Source organism: Pleurodeles waltl, chromosome 10, assembly GCF_031143425.1.
Source record: "Pleurodeles waltl isolate 20211129_DDA chromosome 10, aPleWal1.hap1.20221129, whole genome shotgun sequence".
NCBI classification, from domain to species: domain Eukaryota; kingdom Metazoa; phylum Chordata; class Amphibia; order Caudata; family Salamandridae; genus Pleurodeles; species Pleurodeles waltl.
The window spans coordinates 258471492-258490347 of record NC_090449.1 but is presented as its reverse complement, the minus strand read 5'-3'; the positions used below and the strand labels follow the sequence as shown (position 1 = coordinate 258490347).

The following is an 18856-nucleotide window of genomic DNA, read 5'->3' as shown; positions in this document are numbered from 1 at the left end:
TTTGTAGATGTATTATATACAGAAAAACGTCGTTTTATGTTTGCAACAGATATTTTAGTGTTTTAGCAGGACTCCTTTTGACTTTGCCAAGGCTTATTTTCAAATAATAGTTCTGACTCATGGTGACCTTGGTGAACTCTTTAGAGACATTAGGATAAGAATCTTGGTGACAGTTACTGACAATCATTGTTGGTGGTAAAATATGCCCCATTTCAGAAGTGGAAAATACTGCGCGGTGCTATCTTCTTCACATTATCACCAGCAGTAATTACCTTACCTCTGGTAGTAACGAGCAGAAAATGCCAACCCAAAATGACAGAAGATCTGCTCTATGCTGATCTCATTAACCAATATATGTTTTTTTTAACGTAATGACAAACACTTTGTGTGGAGCTATATTACTCGGTTTTGATTCCCCAAATCCTACTTTTTGTGTTGCCAGCAAAGCCACATATGCACCTTAAAGCAGTCGGTTTCAGTATTATGGTCAGTATATTAAACATTACAAAAGGAACTGTAATGTGCAGTAGAACAGAGATTTCCCAATATTTGGCTACAAGTTTGCATTCTCAGACTTCTTGTGCCTTGATTTGTTTTTGGAAACCAGAGATAGAGGCCTGCAGAGGGGAGTCTTTCTTTTCTGGAAGAAATGTCTTGAAGTGATTTATAATATTTTTATTTTATTTTACTTATTTATTTATGTAGATATGTATTTATTTGTGTATTTAATTTATTGTAATTAAAGCTCAACACTCCGCATTTCTATCTTAGAGCAACTTACTATGGATCATTGGAGTGAGGCTTTCTTTACATGGATTTGACCTGTTGCTTACAGGCTGCATTCCTGTGCGGGTGGATGGGGAAGGTTGGGATATAACTGTGGCAAATAACAGGCCACTTCTAGTGAGGTCCGAAGCGGTGGTAGATAACCTAAAGGGTGATTGTTTTGCTGGCATACTATGTCTTCCTGTTAGGACCTGGTTGTCTTCATGAAGAAAAAAAAACTCTTCAAGTACTCTAAAATCCTCACCCTGAAATGGTAAGTACATGTGATAATACCTTGGCAAATATCAGGTCAGTCATAAAGAGGCCTTATAGGGTAGATAAATGTTGACTAAAGTTAGAGGATACTTGCTTTAGTTTGTTTACTTGATGGATGTGTAGCAGATCCATAGCCATTGGCTAGGTGACGAAAGGAGGAAAGTGCACTCCATTTTTGCTTGTGGGTGGTAGACTTACTGCTTTAAATTTTTACATCATCTGTATTTGTTGATTCAAGTATGTTAAGCTTTCAGATTTGCAAGGTCATTCATGTATGTATGTTCAATTTCTAGAGCAGAGTTTCAGGAATACTTTGATGGTCTGTTGGATCCACAGACCATCAGAAACAGTCAATGAAGTCTTGATAGAGGATCTTGGTTTATTTTAGTTTTCTTGTAATCCACCATAGATAAGCAGAGACAGAAAAGTGCGTAGAAAAGTAATTCACACTTTTGGACAATTTATGTTGTTAGTGGTAACAGATCCAGCTCCATCGCAGGAGAAGCCATGAACCTAGTTAAGGAGAAACACATGGACTCATGTCTTAGATGTACAGTTGTCTTGCAGTTAGCAAAATTTTTTTTTTTTTTTCGAGCTTCGATCATGGAAATGTATTGCTCATAGAAGCCAAGAGAGATGCACTTATTTCGAGTTGTGGACAGAACGGGGTATTTTTTCCCCCTTTTGTTTTTTTTTTCTTTAGGGAAACTACACCTACACTTCCATAACATTTCTAGATGATCATTTCTCCATCACCCTCCTAAAACACGTACGTCAGTGTTGTGTTAATGCTCATTTACAACTCTCTGCCTGGTGGGAAATTACCCATAAAACCTTTGTGAATCCCAGAAAGATCCGACTGTGGGGGAGTGTTCATAACTTTTGCACGGCTGCCTCCTTTATATACTAACTCAGTTCGAAAAAAAATCCTAGGTGAGCAGACCTTTCCTCTTGGGTAGGTACACGTAAAAATCCTGATTCTGTAAATCTGCATTTCCATTTTAGGGGGCGGTGAAAACCCCTTTTAAACAAAAGTACGATGGTACAGTATATTTTTGATCTAAAACTTGAACCTACTATGTTTGTACTGTAAATGCTAATAAAATGCCTAAAGAAACCCCACTGTAATACGTAATGAAAAATAAACATTGCCTCTATTAATTTACAACGGGGCTTTATGCGGGGTGAACAGTGTGGAGGGGGAGGGTCTGTAAAAGTGGTGCGGCCTAAGAAGTGTAATTAGGAATCCTTTCTAAGAGGCATGGCCAGAGTCATTATGGGCATGAGCTAAATCCTGTGCTTCCTCATAGGATTCCACCCGCTGAGTATTCTGGTGCCTCTGCGAGTTTGTTTGGCGCCTCTATGTCCAGTTGTTATATGTCTGGATATAGAACAACAATGGTCATTCACCTAAAACAAGACAGAATTATTGGCTTTGCCAGTGCTTATTAGTTGTATAAGATAAATGAGTATCAGTGTTTTTTTCCAGAATAACAAATGTTCCAATTATGAAAATCTGAGTTGGTGAAGTAAACATTACTATGTTCTGTGTAAATGGTAATAGTCCTCAGAGACTTACTCTCCCATTGTTACCTTTACACCTCTTTCTTCTACAGTCTCCCCTTTAGACACTGATTATCCTTTTCTCTACACGTCTTTCTGAATTATTCAGTCTGCATGTCTCACACCTAACCTCGTCCCTCTTTCCACTCTGTCTTGCATATACTTCCTTACATCTCCTTTTCTTCATCATTGCCCTGCATCAACGGACTCACATATAAGCACTGCCTTTTATTTTACTTTCGTCCTGTAAATAGTTCGACAGCTGTGTACCTCCTTCACACGTTTTCTTGTAGTGCCACAATCTGCACCTGTGACCATTACTCTGCGCGCTCTGCAGAGAGGCCAGTGATTGGATGAGCAGGTATTCTAACACGTTTATGACATCCTGGCAGGCACTGTCAGAAACTTGCGGTGCCTTAAGGCACAACTTCAGAGCTCTCAGTCATATCTCCTCATAAACAGCCACCCACAACCTGAACTCTAGAGGTGTGTCAATTCTCCATACTCACTATATGAAATTAATATGTGCACTCTCAGGACACCTAGAGGCATCTCAGTTCACAATACACACAAGTAATATGTGAACTCCCAAAGACACCTAGAGGCGTCTCAATTCACATCACTCATTATATGAGAGTAGTATGTGAACTCCCAAAGACATGTAGAGGTGTCTCGATTCACAACACGCACTCTGTGAGTAATATGTGAACTCCCAAAGACACCTAGAGGTGTCGCTATTCACAATACGCACTCTATGTGAGTAATATGTGAACTCCCAAAGACACCTAGAGGCGTCTTTACTCACAATACGCACTCTATGTTAGTAATATGTGAACTCTCAAAGACACCTAGCGGCATCTCTATTCACAATACACACAAGTAATATGTGAACTCCCAAACACACCTAGTGGCATCTCGATTCACAGTACTCACTATATGAGAGTAATATGTGAATTCCTAGAAACACCTACAGGCTTCTCAATGCACAATACGCACTAGATGAGAGTAATATGTGAACTCTCAAAGACACCTAGAGACGTCTTGATTCACAATCTGCACTATATTTAGAGTAGTATGTGAACTCCCAAAGACACGTAGAGGCCTCTCGATTCACAACACTCATTATATGAGAATAGTATGTGAACTCTCAGAGACACCTAGAGGCATCTCTATTCACAATGCACACTATATGTGAGTAATATGTGAACTCCCAAAGACACCTAGAGGCATCTCTATTCTCAATGCACACTATATGTGAGTAATATGTGAACTCACAGACACTTAGAGGCGTATGAATTCACAACACTCACTATATCAGAGTAATATGTGAACTCCCAAAGACACCTAGAGGTGTCGCTATTCACAATACGCACTCTATGTGAGTAATATGTGAACTCTCAAAGACACCTAGAGGCGTCTCTATTCACTACATGCACTATATGAGAGTAATATGGGAATTCTCAAAGACACCTAGAGGCGTCTCTATTCACAATACGCACTGTATGTTAGTAATAAGTGAACTCCCAAAGACACCAAGAGGCGTCTTGTTTCACAAAACTCAGTATATGAGAGCAATATGTGAACTAATATGTGAACTCTCAAAGACACCTAGAGGCGTCTCGATTCACAATACGCACTCTATGTTAGTAATAAGTGAACTCTCAAAGACACCTAGAGGCGTCTCGATTCACAATACGCACTATATGAGAGTAATATGTGAACTAATATGTGAACTCTCAAAGACACCTAGAGGCGTCTCGATTCACAATACGCACTCTATGTTAGTAATAAGTGAAGTCCCAAAGACACCTAGAGGCGTCTCGATTCACAATACGCACTCTATGTTAGTAATAAGTGAAGTCCCAAAGACACCTAGGGGCGTCTCGATTCACAATACGCACTCTATGTTAGTAATAAGTGAAGTCCCAAAGACACCTAGAGGCGTCTCGATTCACAATACGCACTCTGTTAGGAATAAGCGAAGTCCCAAAGACACCTAGAGGCGTCTCTATTCACAACATGCACTATATGAGAGTAATATGGGAATTCTCAAAGACACCTAGGGTTGTCTCGTTTCACTATACTCAGTATATGAGAGTAATATGTGAACTAATGTGTGAACTCTCAGAGACTCCCAGAGGCCTCTCGATTCACAACACGCAGTATATGAGAGTAATATGTTACACGAAAAAAACTACAGAAACGCAACATCCTAGCAAAAACAAGAACCGTTGCGAAAGTGCAAGAGTAGGTAAAACAAATGCAATGTAAATAGGGCCCCCATCCCTGACATGGATTACCACGGCAAGTTTTACAGTCCTTGTTCAGCACTTTGTCTGAATTTGTGCCTGTAAAGTTAAGGACGTGAACCGAGGTTCCGATAGGGGCCCGTTTCAACGTCAGTTAGTAATTACTGACGGACCTGAAGGGCCCCGGCTTACTTAAAGGACTGGCTTACACACAGGCATGCACCACATATATCGCCCGTCTGCTCACTAGAGGCTCTTTCGAGCAGCTTTTTACTTCAGTATCAGTTCTCAGTCTGGACCTGGAGGGCCTGTAAATCTGAGACTAGCAGTTTTTAACATACACTGTTCCAGTCAGTGACATTTTTCATTGAGTTAAACGCTCGCCCCTTCTATCAGTTAATCGCCCGCCTTACACGTGTTGTGTCGGGAGGGCCACCAGTCTTTCTCCCCCACCACTACACCCCCAACTACGTGGGTTATAAAATGAGCACATTAATTTGGTTAATAGTACCAACTTTTATTTACAGCGCTGCAAAACTAAGCTAGCACGCACTATACATTATAATGTTATTGTTATAGTTATTATTAGGACGAACAATAAGAATGATAATGTACAAATCCGTATTATCACCATAATAATAAAACCTTATTATAGTTATTATTTTTTAATAAGTTTTGAGTGATGTCACAATGTAAAAGCAATGTACTATTAAAATTCACTTAGTTAGCTAAAGTTGGACAGCTCTAAACACGGTTGAGATATACAGACGTTTGTGGTTTGCCAGTGTTCAGAAACGCTCACCCCCACAGCATTGTTTTTTTGTACTTTATTTTTTTGCGCACGGAAACAGTCGTGCGTTAGTTTCTTCACAGCACTGCTGGTCGCGTGCCTCGGCGTCTTTACCACTTATACATGAGTAATGCTGTTTGCTTGTGCAGGTAACTTCCCCGGTCTCGCCCGCTAGCTTCTAACCATGGCACCTCTCCTGTGCCCCTGAGGCAAGGCTCCTGTTGAGATCAGAGACGCAGGCAGTGGCGGGGCCTCCGCCAGCCCATGGGTGCCACCTTTTGGGCAGTATTTCTCTTGCTTATTGAGCAGTGCCGGGGTCTGTGATCGATGACGTGTGTTCTCCTTTGTGTCCACGTTTTCTACAATGAATAGAGCTATTTATGTTTTTTTGTAACCAGCATGGCACAAATATTGGTGTATCTTTCTTTTACATCCTAGCTGACTTAGGACCAAACGGTGTTTTGCCAACAAACATACGAATATGGGAGGAAAATTAGTGCATTAACACCTCTAATGTGTCTACGCCAAAGAAGACATATGATACATGATGCATTTACTACTGTTTAAGTGTACACTACAGATGGTAGTGAGTCAGGGGGGTGGATGTAACCTCCTCCGCCACCCTGATGGATGGAGCAACGTCTGCCTAACTATAAATCAGGCCTTATATCTTTAAAGGATGACCATAATAAAACGGACCCAACTGCAACACAACACAATACAATGATATCTCCATTCTGTGATGGGAAAGTCAGAAACACACCGTGTACAGCCAATAGCACTACAAACCCACATCAGACTACGTACTATCCAAATTCTAGTTACAGAACAACATAGAAATTAACATACAAAGCACAAAGATGGAAATTGAAAGAAAAGTATAAAGGCATGCTAAAAACGGAAACAAGGGTATTTCTTACAACAGAAATTCAATAACTGGCAGTGTTTGAAGCCCAGAAGTTCCTATACTAGTAGAGTATGCACCTAGCTGTTTTGGGCCCCCTCTACGCCTGTGCGGCAGATAACATAACATCATTAGAGCACATGTCTGCATCTACAGACAGCCACAGGGCGTGTCCTCCCTTTCCTGTAATCTCGCGAAAAGCAGTTAAAGGCATTGGGTCTCCCACCCTACGGTCAACCAGCAAGGCAGACAGCTATCCGTGTTTAAAAAGAGCAAAACAAATAAGACTGTCAGTGTTTGAATAGTATTTGCAGTAGAGCGATATTTTCAGTAAAAAGGTATTGTGAACAAAAATGAAATGTCCCGGGGGGGGGGGGGGGGGAGAGATAACAAACTCTGAAACTACATCTTAACACTGAAGAAGACGGGAAGAGGTCCTTGGAAGCGTGGAAAGTCAGCAGAGCCGGGCTGAAACTATGAAATAAGTGACGGCAAGAGATGGCCAAAGTCACCAGATTAGCAGCATTAAGCCCAGAGGTCCCTAGGCTAGACCAGAACACATTCGCAATGAGGACCCAAAAACATGTGGCAAACAGGAAGCCTTGTGTCTGAGTCCCAGGGGTCTGAGCAGGCGGGACTGTAAGAGTTGGTGCGGTTCCAGGACCCTGTGAACTATCTGGCGAACAGCAACCGCTCCGAGGATGCCAGAAAGAGGCAGTATTTATAGATTCTGGGGCGAAGCCAGTACTTTAATATCAGGGTGGAACATGTTTAGTGGTGGCGGAGAGCTCGAGTTTATTAAAACGAGATATGCTGAAATGAGAGATGCTCAGGGCTGAGATTGAGGGTGCTTCCTAGTGCCAAAATCAGGACCCGACCTCAAGGACGCTTGCTGGTTTTACAGGCTTCATCCTCTTCTCACCTTGCAAAATGAGTGGATTGGGTAGAAACACATGGTGACCGCACGAAGTCAGTGAATAAATTCCATAACAACAGGCTCTTGGCTCCAACCACCAGTCTATAAGCTAGAAGAGATCAACATAGTCTTCAACAGCTAAATGTTGAAAAGCCCCTTTACCATGTGAGTAGAAGACAACTTGAAGACAGAGTCTTAGGAGTTGCTGACTTATTAAACACCAGACAGCTCATCCTACAGCCGTGTTTAATGAGTGGAAGGGATTGGCTGCAGCATCCTCTGTTTGAAAGTCTATTGAAAAATGCAAACATGGTTAGTGTCGACAGACAGGACTCAAAGGTCAGGACACAAGGTACTCTGAGGTCAGGACACACAAGGTACTCTGAGGTCAGGACACACAAGGTACTCTGAGGTCAGGACACACGGGGTACTCTGAGGTCAGGACACTCTGAGGTCAGGACACATAAGGTACTCTGAGGTCAGGACACTCTGAGGTCAGGACACACAAGGTACTCTGAGGTCAGGACACACAAGGTACTCTGAGGTCAGGACACACGAGGTACTCTGAGGTCAGGACACACAAGGTACTCTGAGGTCAGGACACACAAGGTACTTTGAGGTACTCTGAGGTCAGGACACACGAGGTACTCTGAGGTCAGGACACACGAGGTACTCTGATGTCAAGGTACTCTGCGGTCAGGACCCACGAGGTACTCTGAGGTCAGGACCCACGAGGTACTCTGAGGTCAGGACACACGAGGTACTCTGAGGTCAAGGTACTCTGAGGTCAGGACACACGAGGTACTCTGAGGTCAAGGTACACGAGGTACTCTGAGGTCAAGGTACTCTGAGGTCAGGACCCACGAGGTACTCTGAGGTCAGGACGCGCGAGGTACTCTGAGGTCAGGACACATAAGGTTGCAGGCGAGCAGCACTATATGGCTGGAAGGGCTCTAGCCCTCCCGGTTGTGTTTCTTAGCCCGGGCTGATGCAGCCTCCAGTCCGGGCTATGAAACACGGCCTGCTGCTGTGGGCTGGCTCTGCAGTGGCTGCTGCTTTATCTCAGCCTCAGCTAAGAATCTCTCAGGTCTTTAAAATACCATTTACTTGTTAACTCGGCTTTCTTGATCTTTACACCCGGTGCTAGACACCCTGCGTCCCCACTCTGCCTATTCTTTACATTTGTAAACTACATTTGCTGCCACAGTGGACACTTGAGGGGCGGGGGTGCCTTTTTTACTGGCATACCAGTATTTTAAAAATAAGCAAAATGATCAAAGGCCGGGTACTTTTAGCTCGTATTTGTACCTACTTTTGTCAGCAAATATAAACGGAAAACGCCTCAAAATCTGTTATAGAGCCGTTTGTAACGAGCCTTGACTAATACTTTAACAAAGGCAGAAAACTCATCTTACAAATGAACACATTCAATATTGTGCAGGCCTTGTTGACTCTTAAAACAACAAGAAAAGTCGCAAACATTTTTCTTCTGGAAAGGTTGCAAACCTATAAGCAGGGCTCCTAGGAATATGCGGCAATGGAGGGCCAAATTATGTGGCAGGATTGAGTCAAATATGCGGCAAGAAAAGGCAAATTAGGCAGAAATATGCAGCACATTTTGTGATAAAGTTACTTCAATTTTTTGCAAATTTTAAACTTGTTAACACTGTCTTGGCAGTAGTTGCACTTCTAAAGTACTGGTTTATACCCAAATATCGCAATAAGTTTCAGAAAAGTTACCAGTCAACCTTTACAAAGGGCTTTCCACTGCGCAGCAACATGTGTTGCTGCGTTTTTACTAACTTTTGAATTGTTTAAGTTACAAACAATTTCTTTGTTCAGATCTGTAGACTATGTAGCAGGTGATGTATTATGAGGCAAATCTATAACTATGCAAAAATCGCTGCAACTGCACAATCGCATAGTTCCAGTGGCCCTGTATATAAGGCATATCAAGCGGTTGAAAGTTTGTTGCAGGATCGACAAATAATTTATTTCATCGTCCCTCAAGCCTACTTGATACTATAATATCAATAGTTTAAATTATATCCGAAACCCCACTCGACAAACTTGCATAACATGCTGAGTTATTCAGTGTCTGGGAATACATCCTGCTTTCAGACAATTTACCCATAATTCTCACCACTCGCCTTTCTGTTTCAAGCTCACCCTACATTCACAGCGATCGCACTGTACTTACACCTCTCACCTTGCACGCACACAGTTTACCCTCCTCTCACCCTGCACTCACACGATCACACCGCTTACCCTGCACTCACATGACACTCCACTCTTGTGTCACTCTTCTCGCTTAGCTTACAGTTTCGCCCTGCAGTCGCAGCGATCACCCTGTACTTACACCATCACCATGCACTCGCGCAGTTCACCCTGCATTCATGGCATTCACACTCCTTTTACCCTGGACACAGAAGGCTCCACTCGTGTCACTCACACCGCACACCCTACAGTCGCAGCGATCACACTGTACTTCCACCATTCACCATGGACTCACGCCACTCATTCTCCTCTTACCCTGCACTCACACAAGCACACCGCTTACCCTGCACATACATGACACTCCACTCACCTGTCACTGTCACCGCTGAGCGTGCACTCACAGCTATCATACGGTTCTTACACAGCTTCCCATGGACTCATGTTGCAGCCTCACAACTCACCCTGCACTCAATCTCAAACAAGCACGTTACTCACCATCCATTCAATCTTCCCACTCTGCACCTTCATCCTCACCCAAACTTAAATGGGCACATCACTCACCCTGCACTCACATCACTTACCCTGCATTCACTCCTCTCATTCTACTTCACACGTTAACATCGGTAAGGCCCTACAGTCACTCACACAGTTCACCCTTCACTCACATAGGCACACCACTTACTCTGCACTTCCTCCTCTCACCCTGCACTCACCGAGGCACTCTGTTCACCCATCACTCACATGGCTCGCCATGCTGGCACACAGGCTCAGCAGTCTGCCAGAACTCACTGAAACACAACACTCACAGTGCACTAATTCCTCTCATCATGGCTCACCATTCACTCCTGTAGCTCACTCTACACTCAGCACGCACACAGGCACACCATCCACCCTGCAATTACACCGTTTGCACCACTCACCCTGCACTCATTCCTCTCAATCTGTACGCACGTCTCTCACCTGGCACTCTCAAGGACCCTCCATCCACCTTGGACTCATGCAGCTCAACCTGCACTCAAATTGGCACACCGTTCAACCTACACTTGTACTAATCACCATGCATTCACTCACAATATTCACCATCACCCAGCAAACCTCTTATCCGGCACACATATCAATCATTAGCAAAGCACCTTTTTATATGTAACATGTCTCGCAAGCAAGAGTGCATGTGCAAGGTGTGCCTGCGCTGTCGCAGGCAAGACCTAAGAATTACCTAACTCTCGTGAATATACACATTTCAACAAAGGTACATATAGAATACCAGCTCTTTCTGTAGCAGTGGGTGCCTAGTCCGTTTCATATACAACTATAGGTCTGGGGCAAGAGGGGAGGGTGGACTGAGGATGTGGGATGGCCAGAGGAGGGAGACTGGGGCTGAGGCTTTGGAGGATAGTGCAGGATTGAAGATCGGTCTAAGGCTGTGAGGATGAGCTGGGAGTGAGAGATTATGTGGTAAAGAAGGAGAAAGCAGGCAAAGGCTGCAAAAGGGGGAAGCAGCAGACTAAGGATGTAGCAATTTGACAGATGTGTGCTGGAGAGGGAATCAAATGGGGACTTCAGGCATGAGGTGCGTTGTGGGTGAGCGAAGCAGCACTGGTTCCAGAAGTACTTTTTAATCCTTCACTACCCTTGACCTACATAGGAGCCTGGTCTTTTCGATGCTGCTGAAGCCACAGCATAGATCAGTGTTTGGGCCCTGTTCCCCTGCATGATGGGACTACTCTGAAAGCAGGGGCCACAGTGGAGAGCTGTTTCAGGTTGTGGGCATGGGCACAGGCTTCTTTATTACATTGGGGCTCCAGCCCCAACACTGGCTGGGAGCCTGGGACTCCTGAAAGGCCATCAAAGTCTGGGCTTTGCATGGGAACACAGGTACCTGCATTGAGGTTTACTGTCATCTTCTCAATTCAGATGTTCAGTTGCTTCTGGTGCTCAGCATGACCAAAGGAGGGGTGGGGGCTGAAGGTGGTGCTGTAACATTGGCCCTACAGTCCCTTGGGCTGTCATTGTGGTAGGCAATCATGTTTTCAGTAAGCTCCAAGTTTTAGAGGAGTTTGAATATGTGACAGCTATCGTTTGAATTCTACCACCTGCACATGAAATGCAATATTCGTCCTTTCTTCTCTTTATTGATCGATTGTTGATGGTTTCCAACAATATACACAGAAAATCACAAACTTAAACTTTATAAACTTTTTACATCGTTGACCATTGTATTATCTGACACCTTCAGCCAGTCCCGGCGTTTCATTCACCACAGTGCTTCATTTTAGAACGTTTAGTTGTTTATTTTTTTGCATTATAAGTTAGGCCTGAAAATCCCAACATGCGTGTAACAAGTGTTACTGGATAAAAAATATGTTTTGCTAAGGAGTCAAGCATTTCATAAGATCAAGTGGATGCTGTGATATTCATTTTAAAAAGTGGATACATTCATTTCCAATAGTGTTGCTGCTTGATTCACATGTGAAACCAAATATAAGCCCTGTACAGCTATTGTAAGGAAGTACACTTTTTCATCCACATCATACCTGTCATCAGAGACCTTGTACTCATTTTATAGGTGGTGCTGATGGCAAAATTCTAATCCTTGTGTACCGGAGGTTATTTTTGAAGGTACCCATGACTATTGGGTGAGTATCCATGGATCCATAGCCAAATATTGGCATTGGAATATTGTACTTAATCTTTGGCATAATGGGCTTAATTACACAAAAATGCTTACCTTGGCATAGTGAAAGTAATTTCTGACTTATGACATTTGAAACAAGCATTGGCAAAGCCAATATGTCTCGTTAATACAAGAGCTATTGGCTTTCACAATGTGTTTTAGCCATGTTGTACACCAGTGTAAAGTAAATAAGCGCCCTCGAAAACAGTGCCTGACATTTTACCTCGCTCTTTGAATGTACAGCAAATGTGACAAAATAAGAACAAGATTTACCAACCTGTTTTCAGAAAGGAAGCACTCGGAAGGATACCGTAAATAAGATTTGGGCAAGGGAAGGTATAAACTGAAGCTTCACAGCCTAACACAAATAAAGCCAGCAAATGGAAAGGAGAAAATGTGTTACAAACTGCAAATCCTATGGCAAGCAACGGGCAGAATGCATTCCTAGGTCATCTTTCTGAATGTCTTCAAGATTTCTTTAGCAATGGGATCTACTCATAGGAAAGGCCAGGCTTCTCTCACACACCATGAAAGTAGTAAGTAGAATGTTTCATAAATGCCATTTCAGGATATATGGTGTTTTAACAAATCTGACCCAAAATATTTTTTACAATTCTTGGGAGAGGAGCCCACTGTCCCCAACATCACAGAGAAGAAGACTGTTTACTCACTTTGCTTGCTGAAATTCAAGGGAAGAATCACACCCCAACACTAACAAAGATCTTTAGCCAGCACTAGTGTGCAGAATCAGAAGGGTGCAGATGGGGCAGATAAAGAATAAAGTGCGTTCCGTGTCTGCAGAAAGGACAGGAACATATATTTCTCAATGAAATAACAGCACTGTATAATCACAGACATCTCAAAAGTGGCTAAGCATGTTGCTCTCTTCCCCTACCAGTATTTCGTCCCGTTTTATAATCAAAACTGGGCCATGTGGTTCAGGCTATCCCAAGCCATGTGCAGGCTGCTGCAGATGGGGGGCGAACGGAGACAGTGTGTTGGTGCAGGAGGAAGGAACAGCATGAGACTGTTGAGGTTACAGCAACTTGCATGTCCGTCACAGTGGTGGGATGGGAGGGCAGAAAAAACTGCTTATTCTGCACAGCACAAACGTGCACATGATAGAATAAAAATGCACAGATGCCTGTGCAGCATTATTGTAGTTGCCACTGCCATTTTGAAAGAGGGAACACCCTTCTAAAGAAGCTCTATTCGCCAAACGGGATAGGCCTATCAATAAAAACGTGGTCCCCACAGTAGTTAATGTACACAGTGAGCATGTCATGGCTCTTTAGCAATATTATTGGCCAATACTATTGCATGGTAGATGAGTCTTCCCACTGCAAACTGCAGCATCATTACGTTTTTTTTAACTGACTCCCCTCAGGAGCCAACAGGAGTACGACAAGCAGTGTTTCTCCATGGCAGCACACACTGCTAAATCAAATACTGTCCTCAAGGTAACGAGCGTGTGGGAGGAGACAAGCCCCTGAGGTGTGCTTCTTAAAGCTCTTTTTCATTTGATAACATAAGGTCAGGTGATTGCTGCAATTTGATGCCAGACCCAAAAAGTAAATCTCTGAATCTCTGAAACATATCCCTTAACTATGGTGCTTTAAATAAAGTGCATCACAGCACTTTACAAGTATCTTAGGGCCAGATGTAGCAAAGGTTTTTACCCATTCTGTGTCAATGGGAAAAAGTGTTCGTACATATGGCCCTTAGTCTTTTCCAGATTACCACATGGATTTACGTCATAGGTTGCCATGACATAACTCATTATCCAGATGCAGTGGGGTGGTTTTATGGCACTCTTTCATTCAAAATCGCATTGCTTTCATTTATTTCCTTTTCTGCAATTATTGACCATAATCTTGCACAGTTCCTATCTGCACCCATTGTGCCTTTTACTCCCTTTCAAATCTTAGTAAGTGAATTACAGTGAATACATGAAACTAGGTAGTGCCCAGAGCACAGTTGCCTGTCATAAAACATATCTTTTCTAGTAGAGTACATATTTATGCAACAATATATTTTTCCTAAATTAATTTAGGCTCCCTTGAGATTTTTTCGCTCTGTACATGTTTAGTGGACTCCGCTAAATGCATCATTGCATGGATCCTAAACTGATGTACATTTGTGCCTCAATGTATAATCATTCATGTATAGTCATCAAACGTAATATATATATTTCCAATAATTGTCAGTGTTTAAACAGCACACACCTACACAGATAGCCATTGCTCAACCTTTATATGGTGAGCAGCATAGACATTTAATTTTCTTTTCTTCTGAAGAACAACAAATGGGTAGGTAGCAGGGAAAGCTGACTGGAGCCAAGATTCCGGATACCTGTCTTGCTTCAGAGGACCCTGACCTATGTCTTAAAGAGTTGACCGACAGCTGAACAGCAGACCATACTCAAGAGACCTGAGAAGACCTAAACAGGAAGATCTGACAATGACCCCAAGAATTGATAGTCTAGAAGAGTTCACATGAAAATGGGCCCCATAACCACAATACCTGAAGTCAAAGTACCTTAGGACATCCTGATGCCTTGAGGTCTTTGACTGTGCAGCATAGTCAAAGGTCTCAAAGGCTTGTGCTGTGTGCCAGCCACTCCAGAATTACTTCCAATGCTGAAAATGATTTTAGACCCCCTGCTTCCCTCTCCATTGCCCAGTGATTGCTCAGTTACAATTTCAGCAGTGCTGCACAGTTCACTACAAAACAAATCATAAAAACAACTACTCATCTTTAACCTCCTGATAAAACAGAACTTTATCAAGGCTGCAAAATCTTGGAGACCAGCATAATCACTGGTAGACCCATATTGTACTCATATATGCAAGAATATACTTGTTAATAGCATTGCAGCTTATCCAGTCAAAGGTTGCAACAACTTATTGGATTAATTTCTCTTCTCAAAATAACTCCATAAAACATAGAGTTCTTTAAACAAGGGCTCTTTCTAATACCAATAACCAACTGCTTCTAAGACTGAAAGATCAGTGTCAAGACAAATAGGTACATTCATGGAAGAAAGTAGCCTCCTCAGAGATTACCAGAACAGATTCTGGTATCACTGTGGCACAAAAGCAACACTGACTTTCACAAGGGATGATTTAAACAATACGTTGGATGCAAATGGAGTAGTGGCATGCCCTTTACTTGACCGCTGCCTTGTCTTTAATTCTGTTCATATCTACAGGGTCTTGTTATTGGACACATCTTCAAAAATAACTTTGTATCTGTAGTTAGCTAGGCCTCAAACATTGAGACTGATACCTCTCCCACTAATACTCCCTTCAAGGCAACTTTTTTTTGCCAGCTCATCAATATTAGCCAGATGCTATCCTGCATGGATGTGGTGTGCTAACAATAACTAATGGATTTTTTTTAGTATAGCACAGGTGTGTGGCAGTGCATTTACAGGCAGCAATATTACCAACTCATTAGCTCACGATTAACTCCGGTAGAAGAAATGGTATGTTTTTTTAATTAAACCTGTGACATACCCCAACTAAATATATGATAACACACTAAGCAGCCCTTAATTTGTAAAATAATAAATGCTGGGCCCAAAGTTTTGGTCAGAAGCTCAAACCCGGCAATTTCGAGTGTTGGGAGAGCTGAATATCAAGACTGCCTAGATGTGAGTCTACTGTGTGCCACTTTCATCCACCACCAGCACTCCCTTCTGCTTTATCTCACTCTTGCAGTTTCGTTTTCATCTTTGATTTCTCCCCTTTGTCAAATTTTTTCTATCTTTCTCTTCCTCTTTTCCTCCTTTTGAGTTTTTATCTCTGGAACAAAGTCTAATGAGGAAACCCAAAAATTAGTACAAATGAGTTCCACCTACAACCAGTGGCTCAAATTAGCACTACTACTAAGCCTTATATTTAGGTAGCAGTAAATAAGGGCAGCCTCATCCATGACTGTTTTGCACCATGCAATAGGATAAACTTAATTGTACCTTCAGTCATTAATGGGACAGGAGCATTTTTTTTCTGGACTTGCAGTGATAAATATTTCACAAGCAAATTCTCCTGTCACAGAAGTTATCAGTGAATTGACAAAATGGGTAACTTTGTGAAAGCTTGTCTTTTGTGTTTCTGATTAAAATTCGTAGATGCTATTATTTAGTTGTCAATGCACTTAGTATGCTTTTTAAAGATCACTGGGAGTAGAAAAACATGTTTGTAATAATTATAGGTGAGGATATCTCCGACCATACTTCTGTAAATGCTTGTCGTGACCCATATGTTGGACGTGTTAGCAACCTCCCACTACCCCGAAGTCTGTATCTAGGTCCGCCTCTGCAAGGTACTTATTACCTTTCCCCCTTCAGCACTGGGATACCTTCAGTCTGAATGCACTCTAGAAGTACTAAATACAAAAAGATTTTGGGTGGTGAGCTTGGGCGTCCATGTGAAACCGTGAGAAGGTGGTATTGGGGTAGTAGGAAGAGTTCTTGACTAAACCTGTTGGGCAGACGGCCACCATCAGGGTTGTGGGCTGTGTGTGGGGATCACATGTTTGCAAGTGTAAGAGAATGCTGTGTACTTCCTGCACAATTGACCAAGTTGTGTTTATCTACTTATTGTGTAGTGGCAAAAGATGGCTATTCGGAACAGCATGTGAAAGCTCTTTTGCAACAAACACACATCACAGCAACTGAGAGAAACGGATACAAACAGGGAACTATTTCTTGAGTCAGTGTTAGGAAGGGAGTGGGAAAGTATATATTTAAAATCCATATGTCTGTAATGGGTCTTTGTAAGGTTGTTACTGTGAGTGAATACCTAAAGTGCCTGGTGCAGGTGATCATATTTATTTACAGAGCCCTATGCATTGAGATGTCTCCAATCTGTACTGAGTGGAGTTATCAGAGATGGAAACTGCATGTGTGTGTGTTTGTAGGAGAAGGATATATATATATATGTGTGTGTGTGTGTGTGTGTGTGTATATATATATATAGAGAGAGAGAGAGAGAGAGAGAGAGAGAGAGAGAGAGAGAGAGAGAGAGAGAGAGAGAGAGAGAGAGAGAGAGAGAGAGAGAGAGAGAGAGAGAGAGAGAGAATATGGCAGCTATTTCCTTCTCTTGATGTGCCTCCTTCAGGTTCTCTTCTTTACAGAGACATCTTTGACAGACATTATTTTCAGCTATAGGATTTTGTTGCACATGGATGTAGTTTTGCTGTCTTCCACTGTTAAAGCTTCCCTGTATGCTATCTGAGTGCAAACAGCTGGAAGTAATTACACTGGCATTTGCCAAACTGACTTGTCCATTTCTAAGTCTGAACACATATTTTACTCCTGCCACATATTTCTTTGTTTCTAGGTCCTACGTACAATAGATATGCCGTGTTTGCCCTGAATTTCAGCACCCCGCTTATCAAAATACTGTATTTTATGTTGCTGTGTTCATTTTCCTCACTCTTCGGCTTCAAAATTACCACAGTTATATTTTGGCCTTACTCTTTTTGTGCATATTTTGGACTGACATTTAAAGAGTGATGTCCTATCTGGAATATTTTCTACTCACATGGTAAAGGATTTTTCTACATTTAGCTGTTGAAGTGTATGTTGATCTCTTCTAGCTTATAGACTTGTGGTTGGAGCCAAGAGCCTGTTGTTATGGAATTTCTTCACTGACTTCGTGCGGTCACCATGTGTTTCTACCCAATCCACTCATTTTGCAAGGCGAGAAGAGGATGAAGCCTGTAAAACCAGCAAGCGTCCTTGAGGTCGGGTCCTGATTTTGGCACTAGGAAGCACCCTCAATCTCAGCCCTGAGCATCTCTCATTTCGGCATATCTCGTTTTAATAAACTCGAGCTCTCCGCCACCACTAAACATGTGCCACCCTGATATTAAAGTACTGGCTTCGCCCCAGAATCTATAAATACTGCCTCTTTCTGGCATCCTCGGAGCGGTTGCTGTTCGCCAGATAGTTCACAGGGTCCTGGAACCGCACCAACTCTTACAGTCCCGCCTGCTCAGACCCCTGGGACTCAGACACAAGGCTTCCTGTTTGCCACATGTTTTTGGGTCCTCATTGCGAATGTGTTCTGGTCTAGCATAGGGACCTCTGGGCTTAATGCTGCTAATCTGGTGACTTTGGCCATCTCTTTGCCGTCACTTATTTCATAGTTTCAGCCCGGCTCTGCTGACTTTCCACGCTACCAAGGACCTCTTCCCGTCTTCTTCAGTGTTAAGATGTAGTTTCAGAGTTTGTTATCTCTCCCCCCCCTCCCCCCCCCCCGGGACATTTCATTTTTGTTCACAATACCTTTTTACTGAAAAAATCGCTCTACTGCCTTGCTGGTTGACCGTAGGGTGGGAGACCCAATGCCTTTAACTGCTTTCCGCGAGATTACAGGAAAGGGAGGACACGCCCTGTGGCTGTCTGTAGATGCAGACATGTGCTCTAATGATGTTATGTTATCTGCTGCACAGGCGTAGAGGGGGCCAAAAACAGCTAGGTGCATTATCTACT

The 18856-nt window shown here is 42.8% G+C and overlaps 1 protein-coding gene across 3 annotated transcripts in view; it reads left to right on the top strand.

The window, feature by feature from the left end:
* NPRL3 (NPR3 like, GATOR1 complex subunit) overlaps positions 1–18856 on the top strand; it is a 334166-nt gene that overhangs the window by 45884 nt on the left and 269426 nt on the right. The window lies entirely within an intron of this gene.